The 21322-nt window shown below is 41.7% G+C and overlaps 1 protein-coding gene across 7 annotated transcripts in view; it reads right to left on the reverse strand.

Moving 5' to 3' along the window:
- The window catches only part of ANKRD6 (ankyrin repeat domain 6), a 197518-nt gene that overhangs the window by 133941 nt on the left and 42255 nt on the right, over positions 1-21322 (reverse strand). The window contains exon 1 of one of the 7 annotated variants that reach the window (XM_074397699.1): positions 12631-19996. The exons of the other annotated variants lie outside the window; for them this stretch is intronic. The gene's annotated coding sequence lies outside the window, so the exon portion shown is untranslated. Of the gene's footprint in view, positions 1-12630; positions 19997-21322 lie in introns of those variants that run through there. 7 annotated transcript variants of the gene reach the window in all.

Below are 21322 nucleotides of genomic sequence, written 5' to 3' on the forward strand. Positions count from 1 at the left end.
TAAAGGCTAGTGTTTATGCTTAGATGTTGGGACAAAACTCTTATTTGCAGATCCCGTAAGTTTTCTAAATTCTGAAACACAATAAAAGTTTGTTCTTTGTCATTTGAAAACAGACAGTAGCATTTAAATTTTATCTTTCCCTCAGATCACCTGAGGTCAGGAGTTTGAGACCAGCCTGGCCAACATGGCAAAACCCCATCTCTACTAAAATTTAACCAGGGGTGGTGGCAGGTGCTTTACTCCCAGCTACTCAGGAGACTGAGGCAGGAAAATTGCTTGAACCTGGGAGGCAGAGGCTGCAGTGAGCCAAGATTGCATCACTGCACTGCCGGCCTGGACTACAGAGAGAGACACTGTCTATAAATAAATAAATAAAATTTGGCTTTCCCCAGGGCACGTCTCTGAAAGGGGAGAGAAGAGACGACTTCCTGGGCCTGGTCCCGATGGTACCACCCAGTATATCTCTGCCCACATCTCGGTGTTTACACATTGACTTCAGTGAGTTTCCTGCAAGCTTGTTATCAACAGGATCCCAGCTGGTGATTTACTCTGCCCTCTGCCATTAATCATTCTAATAGAACCGCACCTACGGCATGGGGTGGCTTCATAGGCAGAATTCTGTTCTGTTATTCATTCAAATATTGTCTTCCCAAAGGAAACTCCTAAGTAATTTAATTACAGGGTGGGGGATGCTTGCTAATCCCCATTGTCAGTGTTCCTGTGACCTAGAGAAGTACAACTCCATAGTCTTCATTTTGTAGACAGCAGACAGGCTTAGTAAGATGTCCTAAAGCCTGAAGGTGGCCACCAGTTAGCTCCAGGATTCTTTCTCTTTCTTGGGGCCTACGGGATTGCATATGAACATGTACACTGGGGTCAGCAGCATGGACTCCAAATCTTGACACCACAATTATTGTAAAAGAGAACCTGGGCAAGTCAGAAACTTTCTGAGCCTCAGTTTCCTCACCTAAACAATGGAAATAACACCTACAACTTGCAGGTGGTTGTAAAGATAAAATGAAATAAAAAGTGTCCTAGAAAGCATGCAGCAAAGGGCTGGTGTTCGATAAATGCAATTTATTGAATGCAATAAATTATAGTGAGCTGAATGTAATATAATTACAGTACTGAATTCCTACAAAGCCCTATGATACAGTTTCAGTTTGGTAAGTAAAAAGCACTACTTTCTCATCCTGTAGTAGAAAAATGAGCCAACAGAAGAGAACTGAAAAATATTACGAAAGTAGGGCTTTCCTACACTGAAGCACCAGCGGGAGCTACCTGCAGAGTTGCAGAGTTGATTCCATTTACATACTACCTGTCAGAGTCCTAGGCACGATACAAGCTGACATCCACCTGCAAAGAGGTGAACTCAGCAAAAGAGCTGCACTGAGCTCAATCCTGGTCTTATCTTGAAGAGATTAGGTCAACTTGGGATCTGAGGGCAGACAGATTCCTTCCCTGCTGTGGAAAAGATCCCCCTCACCCTCCTCCCAGAGGTCCACCTTAGAATAGCCACCTGGCTTCTTATCTGTCACCAAAGTTTCTAAGTCTGGGCCCCAAATCAGCAATCAATTTCTTCTTCTCACATACTGACCAATCTAAAATTCTCTCTGATACAGTGATGAGTTTCCTAACATCAGTCCTCGTGAGTGTTTTATTTTTTCTATACGTTGAATCCAAACAATAATGTTCAGGCAGAGAAGCAGGCGCCACTTTTTAACTGGGTGGCTGGGAAGCAGAGTGGCCTTTAAACTGCTATCCTCATGAAGGCAGGATGTCCACACTGCAAGGATAGTGTGGCTAGGCAAGAAAGACTGGCTGCAGGAGAGAAGGGAAGGCAGTGCAAAGCCACTTCTGTCATTAGGCAGCAGCTGCATGCAGTGCTGAGGTTCCCCCACCAGGACAGGCTTGATTGCTGATACCTTCACACTGAAAACCAGGTTCCTATTAATGGTCTTTCTGAGTCTGCAAAACACTGCTTAGAAGACAGTGACAGAGACTCACTCCTTGACCAAACTTGAGTTGGACTCTTCTGGGGCCTCTTCTTGACTTGGCTTCAATGTTAGTCCTGGTCCTTTCCAGGCCTGCACAGCCCAGTGTTAGCAAGAATCCTGCTAAGTTAGTTCAGAGAGAATACTTTCATCCCTGATATTTAATCCTATTACTATCTAATCAAATTCTTCATCCCCCTCATGACATCTCATCAAGAGTTATCTGCCTTTAGCAGGAATCCTGTTAGTTTAGCATGAATTACCCAACCTTTGATGTCTCCTCTTAGTAATCTTCCATCCACAGACCCCCATGGCCTTTCTCTTGGCTACCAACCCCACTCATTTTTTTTTTCCCTTGGTAGAGAGAGGATCTTACTGTTGCTCAGGCTGGTCTCAAACTCCTGGTCTCAAGTGATCCTCCTGCCACCACACCTGGTCCTCCTACTCATTCTTGTATTCAGAGTTGAACCCAATCTCTCTCCCCTTGTGCAACTGCCTTAACACCTAGCAGGATAATCCTGAATAAAATCTCCCTTACCATTTTAACAAGTGTCAGAATAACTTTAACAATTGTAGCGGGTTGAACAGTAGCCCCCAAAAAGTTATGTCAACTTCCTAATGCCTGAAACCTGTCAGTATTGCCTGGTTGAAATATGAAAAAAGAGTGAATATTACCTCATATAACCCTCCAAAATGTGGTTAAATTAAGGATTTTCTGAGGAGGGGCTTATCCTGGATTATCACAGTGGGCCCTAAATGTAGTCATGTGTATCCTTATAAGAGAGAGACAGGCTGGGCACGGTGGCTCACACCTGTAATCCCAGCACTTTGGGAGGCAGAGGTGGAAAGACTGCTTGAGCCCAGGAGTTCGAGACCAGCCTGGGGAACATAGTGAGGTCCTATCTCTACAAAAAAAATTTTTTTTAATTAGCTGGGCATGATGGTGCATGCCTGTAGTCCCAGCTACTCAGGAGGCTGAAGTGAGAGAATTGCTTGAGCCCAGGAGGTCAAGGCTGCGGTGAGCTGAGATGACACCACTGTATTCCAGACTGGGTGATAGATAGAGCAAGACCTGGTCTCAAAATAAAAGGATAGGGAGAGGGAGAGAGACAGAGTTGACACACAGAAGACAAGAGGAAGTAAAGATGAAGGCAGAGACTGGAGCCATATTTCTCAAGCCAAGAAATACATGCAACCACCAGAAACCGTAAGAGGCAAGGAACAGAATCTTCTCCAGAACTTCTGGAGGGAGCAGGGCCCTCCAACACCTTGATTTTGGACTTCTGACCTCTAGAACTCTGGGAGAATACATTTCTGTTGCTTTACCCCCACCAGATTTGTGGTAATTTGTTACAAAAGGAAACTGATAGGAGGACTGAGGTGCAAGTCCACCTCTGCAGTCACCTGAAGTAGGTTATGGAGGCATATATTCACACCTATCATTTGACATTTTTACAGTAAGCTTGAATTATTTCTATTATAAAAACTAATAATGAAAATCCATAATCCATGAGTATATGCGGAATTTGGGGCATGAAGAAGAGCAAAAATATAGGAATGTATCATGCAGCTTAGGAAGACAGCTGAAAAAACACAAGACTTTTACCTGCTATTTCTCAAGTGGTAAATATAAAACTGAATTAGGTCCCAGAATACGTTCACTCTTAAATTCTAGCTCATGGGCCAGGCGCGGTGGCTCACGCCTGTAATCCCAGCACTCTGGGAGGCCAAGGTAGGTGGGTCACCTGAGGTCAGGAGTTCAAGACCAGCCTAACCAACATGGTGAAACTCCATCTTAAAAAAAAAAAAAAAAATTCTAGCTCATTAAAGAAAAAAAGGTACCAAATGGTCCAGTTCTTCTAGAATGGGAAGGGTCTGTTGTGAATCTCTGAAAGAGGCATGGACTGGTTTCATGTTATGAACTTCTTCACCTGGCTTAAAGATGTGTATTACACTTCTCAGGAATGAGTATATATTAATTGATCATTTCAAGGAAATAAAATGCCACAAAAATATATCTGTTTAGGAAAAAGCAGTGAGAAGTGCAGGTTCAAAAACAAATTGCAGAAAGTGGCTAAGGCAACTCTCTAGTGGGGCATGCATGGCTGTCTTCAGCAGGCAAAATCAAGGAGCATTTACACATCAGGGAGCATTGCTCCCCATGCAGTCACCTGGGTAACAAACAAACCTCACCCTGTGTTTTTTGCTGGGTCACCAGTATTAAGAGCCATTACCTAAGAGGCAGCACAATGAACTATCAAATGATCCTTTACAAACTAGGAGCTACTCAAACCACCTCAAAGGCACTGGGTCAGCTACATTTTTTCCAGTAGTATCTCCTGCCATGGCTTTCACAAAATCCGTGCTCCGGCCAGGCGTGACTCACCTCTTTCTTCCCAAACAGGGCTCTGTCTCCCAGCCCCAGCACTCTCCAGAAATACCCTTATAGGGAGGAAAAGCATCTTTCCTCACCCATATTAGGTTCATGGCTGAGGCCCCATAACAAAAGATTAACCAGCGAAAAACATAAACATTTATTCAATGTAAGTTTTAGGTGACATGGGAGTCTTCATATGGAAATGAAGACCCAAAGCAATAGAGAAATGCGTATATTTTTATGCTGGGTGTGATGAAGAAATGGAGAGTGATGAAGTACGACTGGATAAAGGGGATAGGATCTAATGGTAACAAACTGGAAGAAACAAAACACAACCTGTTTGTGCAGATTCTTCTCTGTGACTCTTCATCTTCAGGGATAATTACATTCTTTTCCAGGAGAGGACCTTTCATACGAGATTTCAAGACCTGCTTCAGGGAAAGATCAGACAATTCTTTCCAGATTGCATGGACAGCTTCAGGAGAAAGGGGCAGGGGGGAAAGTAAGAGCAACCCTCTTATGTCTGCAGTTTTCTCAAGTTTCTGCAGCTTGAAACATTTTGGGGTCACATGTCTTGAACCACAACACCCTCCCTTCCAGACTGTGTTCATTTTTAGGATTGTCATAACAAATTACCACAAATGTGGTGGCTTGGAACAAGCCGTCACAGTTTTGGAGGCCAGGAGTCCAAAATGAGGTTGTCGGCGGAGCCGTGTTCCGTCTGGAAGCTCCTGGGGAGACCCCTTCCAGCTTCTGATGACAGCAACATTCCCTGACTTGTGGCCTCATCATTTCATTCTCACTGGTCACACAGCCTCATCCTGTTCTATGTCAAATCTCCCTCTGCCTCTGAAAAGAACACTTGTTGGATTTGGAACTCACCCAAATGATCCAGGATGACCACTCATCTTAATCACATCTGCAAAACCGTCTTTTAAAATAAGGGAACATTCAAAGGCTCTGGGGCTTAGGACATGGACTTATCTTTTTGGGAGCCATCATTTGACCCACTACACAGGCCAAGCAGAGATAGCACTTCTCCCCAGAAGCCTTCCCTGCTCATTTTCTAAACCACAGAGATGGGTTTTCTCTCAAAGACATACCCTGCAGCTTCTCACAGCTGTGTTTGGTCCAGCTGAATCGGCCAGCCCATTGCTTTTCCAGAGGAAGAGCTCCGGAGCAGGTGCTCATTAGGGTAAGGAGGACGTAACCAGGCATCCTCACCACTGCAGTCACCAGTGCGTCACAGCAGCCTTTTGCGCCTGTCTCCTCGCTATCATCTGACCATCTCCAGGACAGGGCCCACGTCACTCATCTTTGCATCCCCTGCACCTCACCACAGTACCTATAAATAATAAGGGCTTCAATCATATCTGATATTTGTCAAATAAAAGAATGAATCTATCTGTATCACTCACACAAAACACCTGTTTTGTACACTGCTGCTCATTACAACGTATCACACATTTGTGTACTACACAACGCCTAGTAGGGAAGATAAATATTTACAGGATTCTCTGAACAATCCCTGTCAGTTACACCCATAAAACTGATTTGAAGATCCAGTAACAGGTGAAAACCACAGCCAGAAAATCACTGATCGAGGTGATTGCTAAGGTCTTTTCCAGCGTTAAATCCTATGATGACCAACAACTAGAAAAACAAGTGGCATGCAGTTGAACTGCGTTAATCTGGACCAACCTGAATGACCAGAAAACTAAGGAAAAAATGCCCATACAGATGCAAGGTGCTTAGATGCCACTGGGAAAAAAAAAAAGGTGACCCTTGGGTAGCATATATCAGTCATGTTGCCTGTATGAAAATAAATTTGTTAAACAAAACACAGTGGACCACACAGGACACCGAATCCCTGAGTAGCAAGTGGCCCTAAGAGTTCTGGTCACCCTTGTTGAGTGCCGGTTCCTTCATCTCTAACCCCTGCTCAAGTACACCCCAAGCCACAATGTCTTCATAAAATTCTCATTAATATATTTAAAGGGCTCCACAGTTCATGGAGCTTTCCAATTACCATTAGACACAGAGGCTTCACCAGGCCAAGACTGCCCTGCGGCCTCTAGTTCCTCCTGCTCACCATTCTCTAGTCTGCCGGTCCTCCCTCCAGTATCCCCAGCTCCACCCAAATGTGCATGCCTTGCTCTCAGCACTGTCCAAATCCCCATTAGATATTATCTGATACGATCCTAAGGCAGTCTCTTTTCCAATGATGTTTTTATGTTGATCTGGAATCGCAGAAGACCAAAAACTTAGAAGATGCAAAAGACCAAACTTCTAATCATGAAATTTTAGGCACAGGAGACTGAGTAAAGACATTTAAGAAAAATATTTTCTGGACCTCTTCAAAATTTAACAACTGGAGAGCCAGATCTCTACCTACTTGAATGTGAGCCAGCCCTGGCTACAGATATATCAATCTGTGGGCAGCTGGCATCCTTAATAATGAACAACTTCCTTCTGTTCTGTCAAGAGCAGAGACAAAGACATCATTCAGGGGCACTCAAAATGAATTATTGTCCTCGTTTAAACTTTCCCTCTCAGGCAGAGCTGTCAACTGCAGTAGCCAGTTCAGGGAAGGACCAACATTCTCAAAAGCAAAGCTGTTCAAGTCCCCAGGCAGCCAACACAAATGGTTCTTCCTTGATTTCCTGCCCAGCTCTGCAGCACTGAGACCCCTCCAGAAGCAATGCCCTCGGCATGTACAGCCTGCCCTGGACCCAGCACCAAGAGGAAGGCAGTGTGCAATGAATGAGACGGGCCACAAGTCCCCACCAAGGTTATCAGTCAATGCACAGTCCTAAGAAACCACCTCTGGAATTGGATTTTCAAACTGGAGGTCATGGCCTATTTGTGGGTCATGAAAATAAGTTAATAATCATAAGCAGCATTTTAAAGAATGGAATGAGTGAAATGGAATGGAACGGAACAGAACAGAACAGATTGATATATAGCACATCTATTTTGGGTAGGAAACATTTGTTTCATTTGTGTGTGTGTTTATATATGTATGTTTACATACTGGGTCACCACGTAAAATGTAGTTCTTAGAGTAGGTCACAGTCAAAAGTTTAAAACCCGCTGTTCTTGATCAAAAATGAGTCAAATATTCAATACAAAGAAACAATAAAAGTATAACCTATATTTCTTTTTGCAATGCTAATAATTACCCAAAGTACCTTGGACAATGTCTAAAAATCAAATCGGCCTTTACCAAGCATTGTTCCGGGGGCCTAAAATGTATTTTCAGAAATCTGAGAATCCTCAATGAGGATGAATTTTTACATTCTTTGTTCTTAATGAGAATCTAACAAACTGAACATATTGGAAATCATCTGGATGCTTCCCTCATAACTGCATTATGTCATGTGGTTTGTTTTTATTTGTTTATTAGAGACAGGGTCTCACTCTGTCCCTCAGTCTGGAGTGCAGTGGTGCAATCACAGCTCACTGAAGCCTCCAATTCTGGGGCTCAAGCAATCCTCTTGCCTCCACCTCCTAAGTAGCTGGGACTACAGGCATGCACCACTACACCCAGCTTCATTATGTTACATGAATTAAATGCTCATGTTTGCATTTGTGTTTATAATCAAATGCAGGTGGGTGGACTGCTGGGAACAAAATGAAAGCAGGCTTCATCTGGCAACACTGCACTGGATACAGGTGAAGGCTAGGCTGGCTAGGTCACAACCTGGTGTAGAGAGGGGTCTCAGTCATCTAAATAGAGATGAAAGGTGGGAGAACTGAGTCACCACCAGGCACTTGGTAGCACAGGCAAGCTGAACAAACATCCTGGGCCATAGCACTTAGTATCAAGTCAAGTAACAAAGGATACACTGTGGATCCTCTGTACATACTAACTTGCAGCAATTTCTTTATGGTAAAAGTAAATACAATGAAATAAATGATTTTTACATATCACAGAATAAAAAGACTGACTTGCTGTTTCACAATTTATGCAGCTAATTTCATGTATGTTTCCCATCATGGTACCAAAGATCATTATTTTCTTTCTAGTATTTCTAGACATTAAACTGGGTTGCAGGGAAGAGAATCTAAGGACTTCACATTCTCTCACACATAAACATCCCTTGATCAATGAGAGAAGGTGAAGCACAAGTGAAAATACAAGTGTAGGTGAGCTGCCTTGTTCTTTTCATTTGACGGTGAAATGCTTTATGTGATTTGTTTCGTGGCTAATTCATTTTCTTAATTATGCTTGCCCCAGAACAATAGGAAATGAATTTATATTCCAAATTATTGGAATGAGGAGGTCCCAGTACATAGAATGTTAGAAGGAATCCCAAGCTGAATTTTTTTAATGCTGACAAAAGTTGGTAGAAGGAATACTGAAACAAGCTTCCTGGAAAAAAATCTAGCAATATGTATCCAAAGCTTTAAACTGCTGTTTGTTCTTTGGCTCTGAAATTCCACATTTTGAAAATGATCCTAACTAATACTCTGGATATCCAAGATAATTTAATTACAAGAATCTAATGCCATGGGATTCGTTAGTGGATGTATGGTCATATAATCATGTTGATGCTGGTGCTGGTAAGATGAAATTTAACAGATACTGAGTGCTTACTTTAGGTAAGGCTCTATTCTGAGCACCCAACATCTATTATCTCATTTAATTCTCAAAACACACCAATGTGATTGGTATTAACATTCTCCCCATTTTACAGATGAGTAAATGACGCACAAAGCCATTCAATAATTTGCCCAGTTAGTAAGTGTCAGGGCTAAGGTAGGAATCCAGAGAGTCCAACTCCAGGACCTGTACTCTTCAGCACCATCCTCTCAGTGGATTACCAGTAGTTGCTATGGACTGAATGCTTGTGTCCACCCCCTACCCCAAATTCACATGTTCAAACCCTAATCCCCTGTGTGATGTGATCTGGAGATGGGACTTTGGGGAGGTAATTAGGTGATGAGGGTGGAGCCTTCACGATGGGATTAGTGCCCTTATAAGAAGAGACAACAAAAGAGCTTGCTTCCCCTCTATCTGCTCTACAAACATGAGGACACAGCAAGGAAACCAGGAAGATGATTTCAACCAAAATCCTGGCACCTAGCATTTTGGAGACCAAAAAAAGAGAATCATTTGAGCCCAGGAGTTTGAGACCAGCATGAGCAAGATGGCAAGACCCCCTCTCTAAAAAAAAAAAAATTACAAATTAAAAATATATTAAATACATATATTTAAATATAATATATTTAAACATTTTTAAAAAGAACTAAACCATGCTGACACCCTAATCTCAAATGTCCCAGATCTCAGAACTGTCAGAAATAAATTTCTGATTGCTTAAGTCATCCATCTATAATATTTTGTTATAGCAGCCTGAACTAAGAAGTCACATAAAATTCTGTAATACAATCATGCTGTAATGCAAACATGGATACATTCTGAGAAATGCACTGTTAGGTGATTTTGTCGTGTGTAAACATCACAGCATGTATGTAGGGAAACCTAGAAAGTATATATATTTTTATTTATATAATTTTTTCATATATGTGTGTGTGTGTGTGTGTGTGTGTGTAACCAAATGTCCCAGCACCATTACTGAATATAAATCATTTCTGCTACTTGATCTGCAATGCCAGTCTAAAGTGCCACATATCAGGTTTCTCTATAAGCTCTATTATAATCTTTTGGGACCATCTTCATATAGATGGTGCCCATGACTGTATGTCGCAGAAACAATACATGAGGTATTACAAAGTAAACAAAGTTGGTTGTCAAGCATCATATTATGACCCCATTTTGGTAAAATGTTTTAAAGTCTGGCAAGATATGTATCAAAACGTAGTTAGTACTGATTTTTTTTTTTTTACTTATTTGAATTTTCTTTAAATAAATTGTTTTTATATGGAAAAAAACACATTAATTAAAATGCATGTTCCAGGTGATAGAACACTGTAGTTACTAAGAGTTGTATATATGCACAAACATCACAGCAAATTTCAGGTGAGGATTAGTAATAATTCATGTTTGCTTTCTACAAAAAGACAATCCAGAGAGAAGCTTTTCCATGTGACTTTCATTTAATAGCACTTCACTATCAAATAAGGAACAATTTAATTATGCGAACCTACCAAAAAACTCAGATACCCCAGGAATCTTTTTTCTAGTCCTTATCAGAGTTGTCTAGATGGTTCCTGCAGTCTGGCCTGTGACAACAGGCAGCTGGATTCGGATTTGCAGAGCAGCACTGGAGGCTCCAGAGTGACCCTCTTTCCCAACAGATGGGACAGCACCCAGCAGCAGAGCAATGTGAAGAGGAGGTTGCCCTTTGTTTACAGCAGAAAAGCCCAGGGCCTGGGGACAAGCATGTGACCACAATAAACCCACTGCTTCCCTTTGAGGAAAGAATATAAAGGAAAATCCAAAGCTAACCAAAAAACCCAGGCCCGGCTCTGCACCTGCTTTTCAGTCATACCAGTATTTTCTGTGCTTACCAAGCAACAAAGTTCTGAATCTGAGATGCCACAGCCGAGTGTCCTGACCCAGCATTACCAGATATGACTTCACCCCAGAAAACACAGCTTTCAATGCTAAATGTGAAATATAGACATTGAGTGTATTGGCATCACATCAGTATGTGATGCGTGCCAATACTCCACTTATGAACTTGGCAGAAACAAAGCAGAAAGAACCTTAGTAATCATCCAGTCCAGTGTTACTCATGGGGCGTCACTGATATTTGGAGTGGGCCAATTCTTCATTGGGCTGGGTGAGATAGTCTATGGCACTTCAAAATGCCCGACATCCAGGGTCCCAAAACCATTAGTGCCCCCCTACAGTGTGGCAACCTGACATATTCCTACTCAGTATTTCCAAGGGCCCCTAGGTTGAGAAGCACTGATCTAGTCCCTCGCTGAGGTCCAGAAAGTCATTCGCCTAAGGCCACCTAGGTAGCTAGAGACAGAGCCCATGACTCAAAACCCTTAGTTTAGTGTTTCTTCCACTGTACCAAACTCCACTAATTAAATTCATCAGAGCAAGAGGTACTTAAAAATCAAGAATAGGTTTCACACTCCATAATAGGTTTTATGGCTTCTGGATCTGACTGATGGCTTGAACTTTTTTTTCCAATCTCATTATGGGTATTCTGGTATGTAAACCTAACTCTATTACTGTAATTGCTTTTAAAAGAGCAAAAAACATATCTGAATATTCAAGGCTTAAGGGTTCATTGTGTGCTGAATTCATATTGCAAAAGGTATCTGTACCAGAGAGAGAACATTTGTATTTTATTAAAACAATGTTTTCTTTAAAAGCACCATCTCTGTAAGCAGTTAAAGAAGTGAGTCCTATGTGGGAAAACTTTACCAAACAAAACTTTTTACTTCAACATTTTTTAAGATCAAGATTTTTCTCTTTACTCAATCCAGTATTCATCATTCTGTATATGAAATCTAAATTTATATTTTAAATAATCTCTGGCTAGTTAGTAAAGGACTTGTAAAAAAAAATAAGCCCAGAGGATTACAAAGACATATATCCTCTACCCTGTGGTAAAAGCATCACACATTTCACAATTCACATATTGAATTTTGGATGCTGAAGTTTCAGAAGAAAAAAGAAAAACACTTCAAAATATTAATTTTTGGTGGGGTGCGGTGGCTCATGCCGGTAATCCCAGCACTTTGGGAGGCTGAGGAAGGCGGATCACCTGAGGTCAGGAGTTCAAGAGCAGCCTGGCCAACATGGTGAAACCGCCATCACTACTAAAAATACAAAAATTAGCAGGGCGTGGTGGCGTGTACACACCTGTAATCCCAGATATTCAGGATGCTGAGGCATGAGAAGTGCTTGAACTTGGGAGATGGAGGTTGCAGTGAGCCAAGATCACACCACTGCACTCCAGCCTGGGTGACAGAGCGAGACTGTCTCAAAATAGGTTAGAGAGAGAGGAGGACTACAGAAAACACAATGCCAAAAATAAAATTATTGTTCAGAAATGTCAGGTAAAATTCAAAAAATACTTTGAACCTCGTATCTAATCTTGTTCTTGTAAATGTACATACACGTGCACAAATGTGACTGTTGCTCTCCTTACATAAATCAAATTAATAATCACCCAGCAGTATTCATTTTCATTTCAAAAACATTTAAAGGATGTATGTCTATATCCAGAAAAGAACACATTACAAACACTCCCACGGCATGCGGCTGGGAGAACCATGCTGTCGACAACCCCAGTGCAAAATAACAGTTTTATAAGAATGAATACTCACGGGGACTTCCCTCTGCATCCGGGACAGCCCAGTCCTCACAAAAGCAAAGCCTTGGGCTTTGTGTAGGAAGGCGGGAGGGTCTGCTACGAAACAGCCTCAGGCCCCTCTGACATTTACATGTCAATGCCCAAACCAAAACTCCTCTGATCCTCCATTCCAGCAGATTCTCCACCACAGCAGCCGTGGCACCCTCTGAGAGCCAGACCGTAGGTTTTGTTCTTCTGCCTTTTCTAAGGAGTCTTTAATCCGTTGGCTGCCAGCGCGCATTTGGCAAACTCGTTATGAGGGATTTGTCACCCTCTTCAGAGCCCCTGAGCCTAGGTAAATGCATCAGCAATCTAGCAGGCAGGCTTTTCAAATCATCCAAGGACATTGTGCTGGGAGAGATGAATGCTTTAGATAAGAATCACTGGACAGAATCAGAATTCAAAAAGATGTCTGGGTCTGGAAAAAATGAGCCCAAAGGAAAAAAGATAACATTTTAGAGAAGCATGTTACATCTTGCATTTAGGCTGAAAAAGCAACTGCTCTGGAGTTTTGGTTTGTTTACAAATCAACATGAGACAATGGTGTGATGTGGGTGCCAAAAACAAGTAAACAAACTTAATTTTAGGATGCATTATCAGAAATACCGTATTATGAAAAAGGTGGTAGGAACTCTGGAGAATAGAGGTCTGTGTACTGTTCTACCTAGTGGAGTAAGTAACCAAGAGGGTGACTTCCAGGCATCTTGTCCAATGAGGAAGAAATCATTTGAGGATGGGGAAAGGGACATGACCATCCTCAATACATGAAAGATACAAAGAGTAGACTTATTCTGGGAGCTCCAAACAGTAGAACAAAGGAGTGATGATTGGATGGAGATAGTATCTACATAAGGTAGGGACAATTTCCAACAGTGAAAAATTCTGGCCCCTGTGCATTTGTGAGCAAGGGGGCTTTCCTGCAGGACTGGGAAGAGGGTAGCCTACACAGGGGGTGCTGGAAGAAGCCAGTTAGGTTTCAATGACTTCCTTAGTGGCTGATACAAAAGGACCCCCTTAAGAAAGGAATCTCAGGATTTCTAGATCTGGAAATAAAATGACTATAAAATAAAAATATTGATTTAAAAAGCAACATAATCTGTGTAATGTAGAAAGAATGATTTATATTGGAATGAAGCCATTCTTATAATGTGCAAAAACAGCCCAAGAATTAGTCATTTCTGAAATTACAAAATGCAGATGTATGGCCATTAATTATGGGTTGAAAATAGCAAGGTTGGCTCACTAGATCTCATTTCCTTAAATTCCTTTTCCTTTTCCCCCCATTTCTCAAAAAGCTGCTGATACAATTTGGGCCACTTACAGCACTTACATTTACAAAGTGTTTTTATGGTGAACTGAATGTTATAAATATTTCAAAGGGCAGAATCTCACTTCTGGTCTGGGACTCAGAAGCAAAGGAGGGGAGGGAGTTCCTAGGAAACGCCTTCTGAGTGTGTGAGGATGGGGCTGCTGGATGGACACCAGCTACTTCCACCTTATGAGGGGCAATGGAATCCTTCCTCCTGGAAAGCTTATCTTTCTGCCCATGTTGTGAGAGAAGCAAGAGAAATGCTTTGACCCACACTGCCCCCTGGCACTGTTCTGGGTACAAAGCAGACTTAGATGTGACTTCATCAAGCTTCATCATATAGCAGAAGACAGTGAATGCTGAAATCACAGCACCACTAGCACCAGTGCCATAGTGGTACAGTATTAGCACTGCCAGTAGTACCACCACCACCAGCAGTACCACCAGCACCAACAGCAGTACACCAGTACTGCCAGTGGTACCACCGGTACCACTACCACAAGCAGCACTGCCACTTCCACTATAGCTGATAACATTATTATAAAACAGCTATCAATATTCCTATTTTTCTAAAGTCAACAGAGGAAATACACATGACATGTGTCATACATAAGATTTTGATCATTACTGACAAATTGCCCTCTAACTAAACTACACAGGTTGAGTATCCTTTAATTTGAAATGCTTTGAATCAGAAGTGTTTCAGATTTTGAATTTTGGGGGGTTTGGGAATATTTGCATTATACTTTGAGCATATCAAATCCCCAAATCTAAAATCTAAAATGCTTCCAATGAGCATTTCCTCTGAGTGTCATGTTGACACTCAAAACTTTTTGAATTTTGGAGCATTTCAGATTTTCAGGTTTGAGATGTTCAACTTGAACCAATTTATATTCCCACCAACATTGTATGAGAGCACAGATTTTGCTATGTGGCCACCAACATGGATATAACTAGTCTTTTTATGTTTTTGTTTTATCTTTAAGAGCTAAAGGGGGAGGATGCTCATTTTTGTTTACTTGGTATTTCATTTATTGTTAATGAAGCCGAGCATCACTGTATTTTTTTTTTTAATGGAGTCTTGCTCTGTCACCAGGCTGCAGTGGAGTGGCGCAATCTCAGCTCACTGCAACTTCCGCCTCCTGGGGTTCAAGTGATTTTTCCACCTCAGCCTCCCAAGTAGCTGGGACCACAGGTGTGTGCCATCACACCCGGCTAATTTCTGTATTTTTAGTAGAGACGAGGTTTCACCATGTTGGCCAAGATGGTCTCAATCTCTTGACCTCGTGATCCGCCCGCCTTGGTCTCCCAAAGTGCTGGGATCACAGCCGCCATGCCCAGTCCACTGTTATTTTTTAAATGCTAGGAAAAATTTGGAGAAGTATGTCCTAAACTGTAGACCATGGTGGGTTATCTTTGTGGGGTAGGATTATGGGAGACCTACATTTTCTACATTGTATGCTCCTATAATATTTAAAATACATATAACTTTGCTTCTTTTTTGAGACAGGGTTTTACTCTGTCACCCAGGCTGAAGTGCAGTGACACAATCATGGCTCACTGCAACCTCAACCTCCTGGGCTCAAGTGATCGTTTTGTCTCAGCCTCTCAAGTAGCTGAGACTACAGGCATGCATCACCATGCCCAGCTAAAAAAAATTTTTTTTTTTTTTAATAAAAAAATTACAGAGATGTGGTCTCACTATGTTACCTAGACTGCTCTCAAACTCCTGGTCTCAAGTGATTCTCCTACCTTGGCCTCTCAAAGTGCTGGGATTACAGGCATCAGCTACTAGGTATGGCCAACTTTGCATTTTTTTCCTGATATTTAAAAGTAAAGTTTAAAAAAAGTAGTGAATGGGCTATCTTTTTCAAAAATATACACAACCGGTTATTAGCCCTTGATGCTTATTATTTTGTTAAGTCAATAAAATGTACTTATACTCACTTTTAAGATGAAGGAAGCAATACAATCTTTGCTGGCAAACCCTCCCCTCACTGGGACAGAACACCCTATCATTCCTGACCTGGCTCCGTGCACCCGTATTCCCATGTGTCACTGTGACTACAGTTCTCTGTTACTCTATTACAGTAGACATGCTGCCAACATAAATGGGATTTCAAGTCTGGTGGAGAATGCAGGAGTCATTTTGAAAGACACACAAAATAGAATAGAAATAGCTCACTTGGAAGGTGAATCTTTTCGGTTACCTTTCAGACAGACAGCAATCTAAACAGAGGCCAATGCAATACACACACATCGGCTGGTGAGAAACCAGCACAGAATTGTGTAGGCAAGTTTGTGAAAGTATTGTGCCTTTTAAGCAAGTTTCTTTTAGGTGGAGGAAGGAACTTAAAGAAAAGCGGTTCTTCATCACACGTGATCCAAACCAAACTATACTTTCTAGGCAAGTATGAGTCTTCAAAAAAAGAAGTATTGAACTGTTTTAACACACCCTAAACAATATAAAAGACTATAATAAATCAATTTGTTAATAAATTTCACCTATTAGTGAGACTATGTTAGCATTTTTGAAAAGTAAGTTGACCATTTTCATACTATTTCTACTTTCATTCTATTTCTAGGACTCAATAACTAAAATAATTCTAATCATAGAAAAAAGCTTTATGCAAAAAATTATACGCTACAGTACTATTTATAATAACAAAACACTGGAAACAGAACATCAGGGAGACTGCTATCCAATAAAAGAGGATGATTCAATAAGCCAGAAAAACTCCATCTGGTAGAATATTACGCTGCCTCCAAATGATGTCTCTAGTTTCATATTCTTGTCTCAATAGTGGTACGCTGCTGAGAATCTACCCTAAAGAAATAATCCAAAAACACAGGAAAATTCCCATTTGCCAAAATGAATAACCGGAAACATCCTAGTGTCCAATAACAGAAAAACAGTTAAGTAAGCTCATACTGGTTCTTCAAAACTCAGCTCAAGTGATATATCCTCTGGGAAATCTTCCCTGACCCTTACCTAACCTAGTCTCTCATGATACCCTGTATATCACCTAAAACTGCACAACCCCAGGGTTCTTTATGCACATGCCAATCTAGGCACCTTCAAGACAGAGAACTTGACCTCTTTAACTTAGTATTCCTAAACCTTGTTCAATGCCTAGCACAAAGTAAATATTCATCCAAATGTCTGCATTATGTAAACAGGGTAGCTTAAACAAGAGACTTTTTGTCTCACAGTTTTGGAGGCTAGAAATCTGAAATAAAGGTGTCAGCAGGGTAGCATCTGTTCAGGCCTCTCTTCTTAGCTTGTAAATTGCCATATTCTCTGTCTCTTCACCTCATCTTCCATGTATGTCTCCAAATTTCCTCCTTTTTAAAAATTGTTTTGGGCTGGGCACAGCGGCTCACGCCTGTAATCCCACCACTTTGGGAGGCCAAGGTGGGTGGATCACAAGCTCAGGAGTTCAAGACCAGCCTGACCAACATGGTAAAACCCCGTCTCTACTAAAAACACAAAAATTAGTCAGGTGTGGTGGCATGACCCTGTAATCCCAGCTACTCAGGAGACTGAGGCAGGAGAGGCGCTTAACCCCAGGAGATAAAGGTTGCAGTGAGCCGAGATCGCGCCACTGTACTCCAGCCTGAGCAACAGAGTAAGACTCTGTCTCAAAAAAAAAAAAATGGTTTCAGTTGTTTTTAATTAAATTTTTTTATCTTTTTTTTTTTTCTTTTTTGAGACAGAGTGTCACTCTGCTGCCTAGGCTGGAGTGAAGTGGCCTATCTCAGCTCACTGCAACCTCTGCCTCCAGGGTTCAAGCAATTCTCCTGTCCTAGCCGCCCCAAGTAGCTGAGATTACAGGCATGTGCCACCACATCTGGCTAATTTTTTGTATTTTTAGTAGAGATGGGGTTTCATCTTGTTGGCCAAGCTGGTATCAAACTCCTGACCTCAGGTGATCCACTAGCCTCAGCCTCCCAAAGTGCTAGGATTACAGGCGTGAGCCACTGTGCCCAGCCACTTAAATTTTTTCTTTAGAGACAGGGTCTCACTATGTTGCCCAGGCTGGAGTGCAGTGGCTATTCATAGGTGCTATCCCACTACTGTTCAGCAAGGGAGTTTTGACTTGCTCTCTTTCTTACCTGGGCCACTTCATCCCTCCTTGGCAACCTGGTGGTACCCCACTTCTGGGAGGTCACCATATTGATGCTGGTGCAAACACCCAATCAGCATAGCCCACTACTGCCCAGAACTCCTGGGTTCAAGCCATCCTCACACCTCAGCCTCGTGAGTAGTTGCGACTACAGGCATGTGCTACCGTGCCTAGTGAATTTCCTCCTTTTATAACGACACCAATCATATTGGATCCAGGTCTACTCTATGATCTCATTTTAGCTTGATTAGCTCTGTAGGAATCCCATCTCCAAATAAGGTCACAATCTGAGATACTGGGGATTAGGACTTCAACATATGAATTTGAACAGAGAAACAATTCAATGCACAATAAGCAGTGCATATTTCTGAGTTCATAATTATATAGAAATGCCTACTTTATCATGTTTAATAGGGAAAAAGGGTGGGTATGAATATACGTATACAGTAAAAATTCTATTTTTTTAATTAAAAATTTTTTTTTCAACTGGCCACTTGGTAGAAAAAGAATTCTTAATTCGGATTTTTTTCAGATTTTTAAAAAGGTCCATGACTACCCCCAAATTAAGAAACAATGATGGTGTACAATCTCAAATATTTTTAAAGAGAAAATGTGAAGGCAATAAATCAAATTATTAATGATGTTTGCCTCTAGGTGATGGAATTATAGATGACTAGGATTATTTCCCAATTTTCAGTAACAGTTTCAAATTACTTTCACCAGAAAAAAAAACTTCCATTTTTTTAAAAAAGGAAAAATGACATTTGTCTCACTCCATCACCCAGGCTGGAATACAGTGGTGCAATCTTGGCTCACTGCAACCTCCGCCTCCCAAGTTCAAGCGATTCTCCTGCCTCAGCCTCCCAAGTAGGTGGGATTACAGGGCCCACCACCATGCCCGGCTAATTTTTTATATATTTAGTAGAAACAGGGTTTTGTCATCTTGGCCAGGCTGGTCTCGAACTCCTGACCTCAAGTGATCCACCTGAAATGATTTAGGCTCAGGTCCCCAGAAGACTGCAGTGAACTGCAGTCTAATTGAAGGAAAACAATGAGTGTACACACATGCACACACACGGACATTAACTTACAAAATGATATTCAAACTCAGTCTTTAAAGAAATGTATTATATATATGTAAACATATATATATAACTAGTAAAGATTAGAGTGATTGGATAACATCCATGTTGGTGAGGGTAGTGAAAACTCCACTTAAGCTGGGTGCAGTGGCTCACACCTGTAATCCCAGCACTTCGGGAGGCCTAGGTGGGTGGATCACGTAGTCAGGAGTTCAAGACCAGCCTGGCTTACATGGTGAAACCCCATCTCTACTAAAAATACAAAACTAGCCAGGTGTGGTGGCATACACCTGTAGTCCCAGCTACTCAGGAGGCTGAGGCAGGAGAATCGCTTGTATCTGGGAGGTAGAGGCTGCAGTGAGCTGAGATCGTGCCACTCCACTCCAGCCTGGGCATTGGAGTGAGACTCCGTCTCAAAAAAAAAAATCCTCTCACAACTATACCTCAGTACAACATTACAACACTATCTTTCTGATGGGCAATTGGGCATTACAGCATCTAGAATAAATACACTTTCAGCAACTTTACTTCCAAGAGTTTATCCTAAAAAGATAATGGGGAGGAAAGAGAGTCTAAAGATAGTGATAAAAGATGTTCACAGGCCGGGCGCGGTGGCTCAAGCCTGTAATCCCAGCACTTTGGGAGGCCGAGGCGGGTGGATCACGAGGTCGAGAGATCGAGACCATTCTGGTCAACATGGTGAAACCCCGTCTCTACTAAAAATACAAAAAATTAGCTGGGCATGGTGGCACGTGCCTGTAATCCCAGCTACTCAGGAGGCTGAGGCAGGAGAATTGCCTGAACCCAGGAGGCGGAGGTTGCGGTGAGCCGAGATCACGCCAAAAAAAAAAAAAAAAAAGATGTTCACTACAGGGCTGGTTATTAGAGGAAAAAAAAAAGAACAGAAATGCTCATTTTAAGGGGGTTACATTATTATTATTGAGACAGGGTCTCACTCAGTCACCCAGGTTGTTGTGGCATGATCTCGGCTCACTGCAGCCTTGACTTCTGGGGCTCAAACAATTCTCTCGCCTCAGCCTCCTATCTGGGACTATAGGCATTCACTATCATGTCTGGATAATTTTTTAAAATTTTGTAGAGACGAGTCTTGCTCTGTTGCCCAGGCTGGTCTCAAACTTCTGGGCTCAAGAGATCCTCCCACCTCAGCCTTCCAAAGTGCTGGGATTATACGCATGAGCCACTGTGCCTGGCCTATTAATCATTTTGACTCACTGGAACAATGGACTACTTTACAGCCTTTTTTTTTTTTTTTTTTTTGAGACAGAGTCTTGCTCTGTCACCAGGCTAGAGTGCAGTGGCATGATTTTGACTCACTGCAACCTCTGCCTCCCAGGTTCAATAGATTCTCCTGCTTCAGCCTCCTGAGTAGCTGGGACTGCAGGCAGGCACACACCACCATGCCTGACTAATTTTTGTATTTTTAGTAGAGATGGAGTTTCATCATGTTGGCCAGGATGGTCTCAATCTCCTGACATCGTGATCCACCTGCCTCCATCCCCCAAAGTGATGGGATTACAGGCATGAGCCACTGTGCCCCACCTTTACAATCATTTTTAGTAATGATGAGGATTAAGAAGAACTAGCTTATAAAGATGTACCCAGTATAATGTTCAAATTTTTAAAGCAGGTCACAGAACAGCATTTAGGTGTGATTTCACTGATATAAAATTATGTGCCATGAATGTTGAGTATGTGTATGTATGTGCAATGAGACAGGAGATTTAGTGAAAAGTAATTTATATATGGATGATGGCATTTTAAATGATTTTTACCCTCACCAAGTCCTGTACTATTTGCATTTTTTCTTGAATGAGCTGTTTATCAGGAAAATCAATAAAACTACTCATTAAAACAACCATTTATGGAGAAAAGGAGACAGGTATGGCTGTAGAAAGAGAAGAATGGGGTAAAGAGAGAGTTTGGGGTAGCTATTGTTTTACAATAGGAGAGATGAGAATATTAAAATATTGACGAGGAAAAGAACCTAAAGAGAATGTCACACAGAACACAGACTGTACGAAGGCCATGCAGTTTGAGTATGCTGAGGGGAGCTAGAAATGGATGGGTTGGTTCCTATCCTCAGGCAAGAGTGATAAGGGTCTACAAATGTAAAAATAATTCCAGACG

Source organism: Saimiri boliviensis, chromosome 4, assembly GCF_048565385.1.
Source record: "Saimiri boliviensis isolate mSaiBol1 chromosome 4, mSaiBol1.pri, whole genome shotgun sequence".
Lineage (NCBI taxonomy): Eukaryota > Metazoa > Chordata > Mammalia > Primates > Cebidae > Saimiri > Saimiri boliviensis.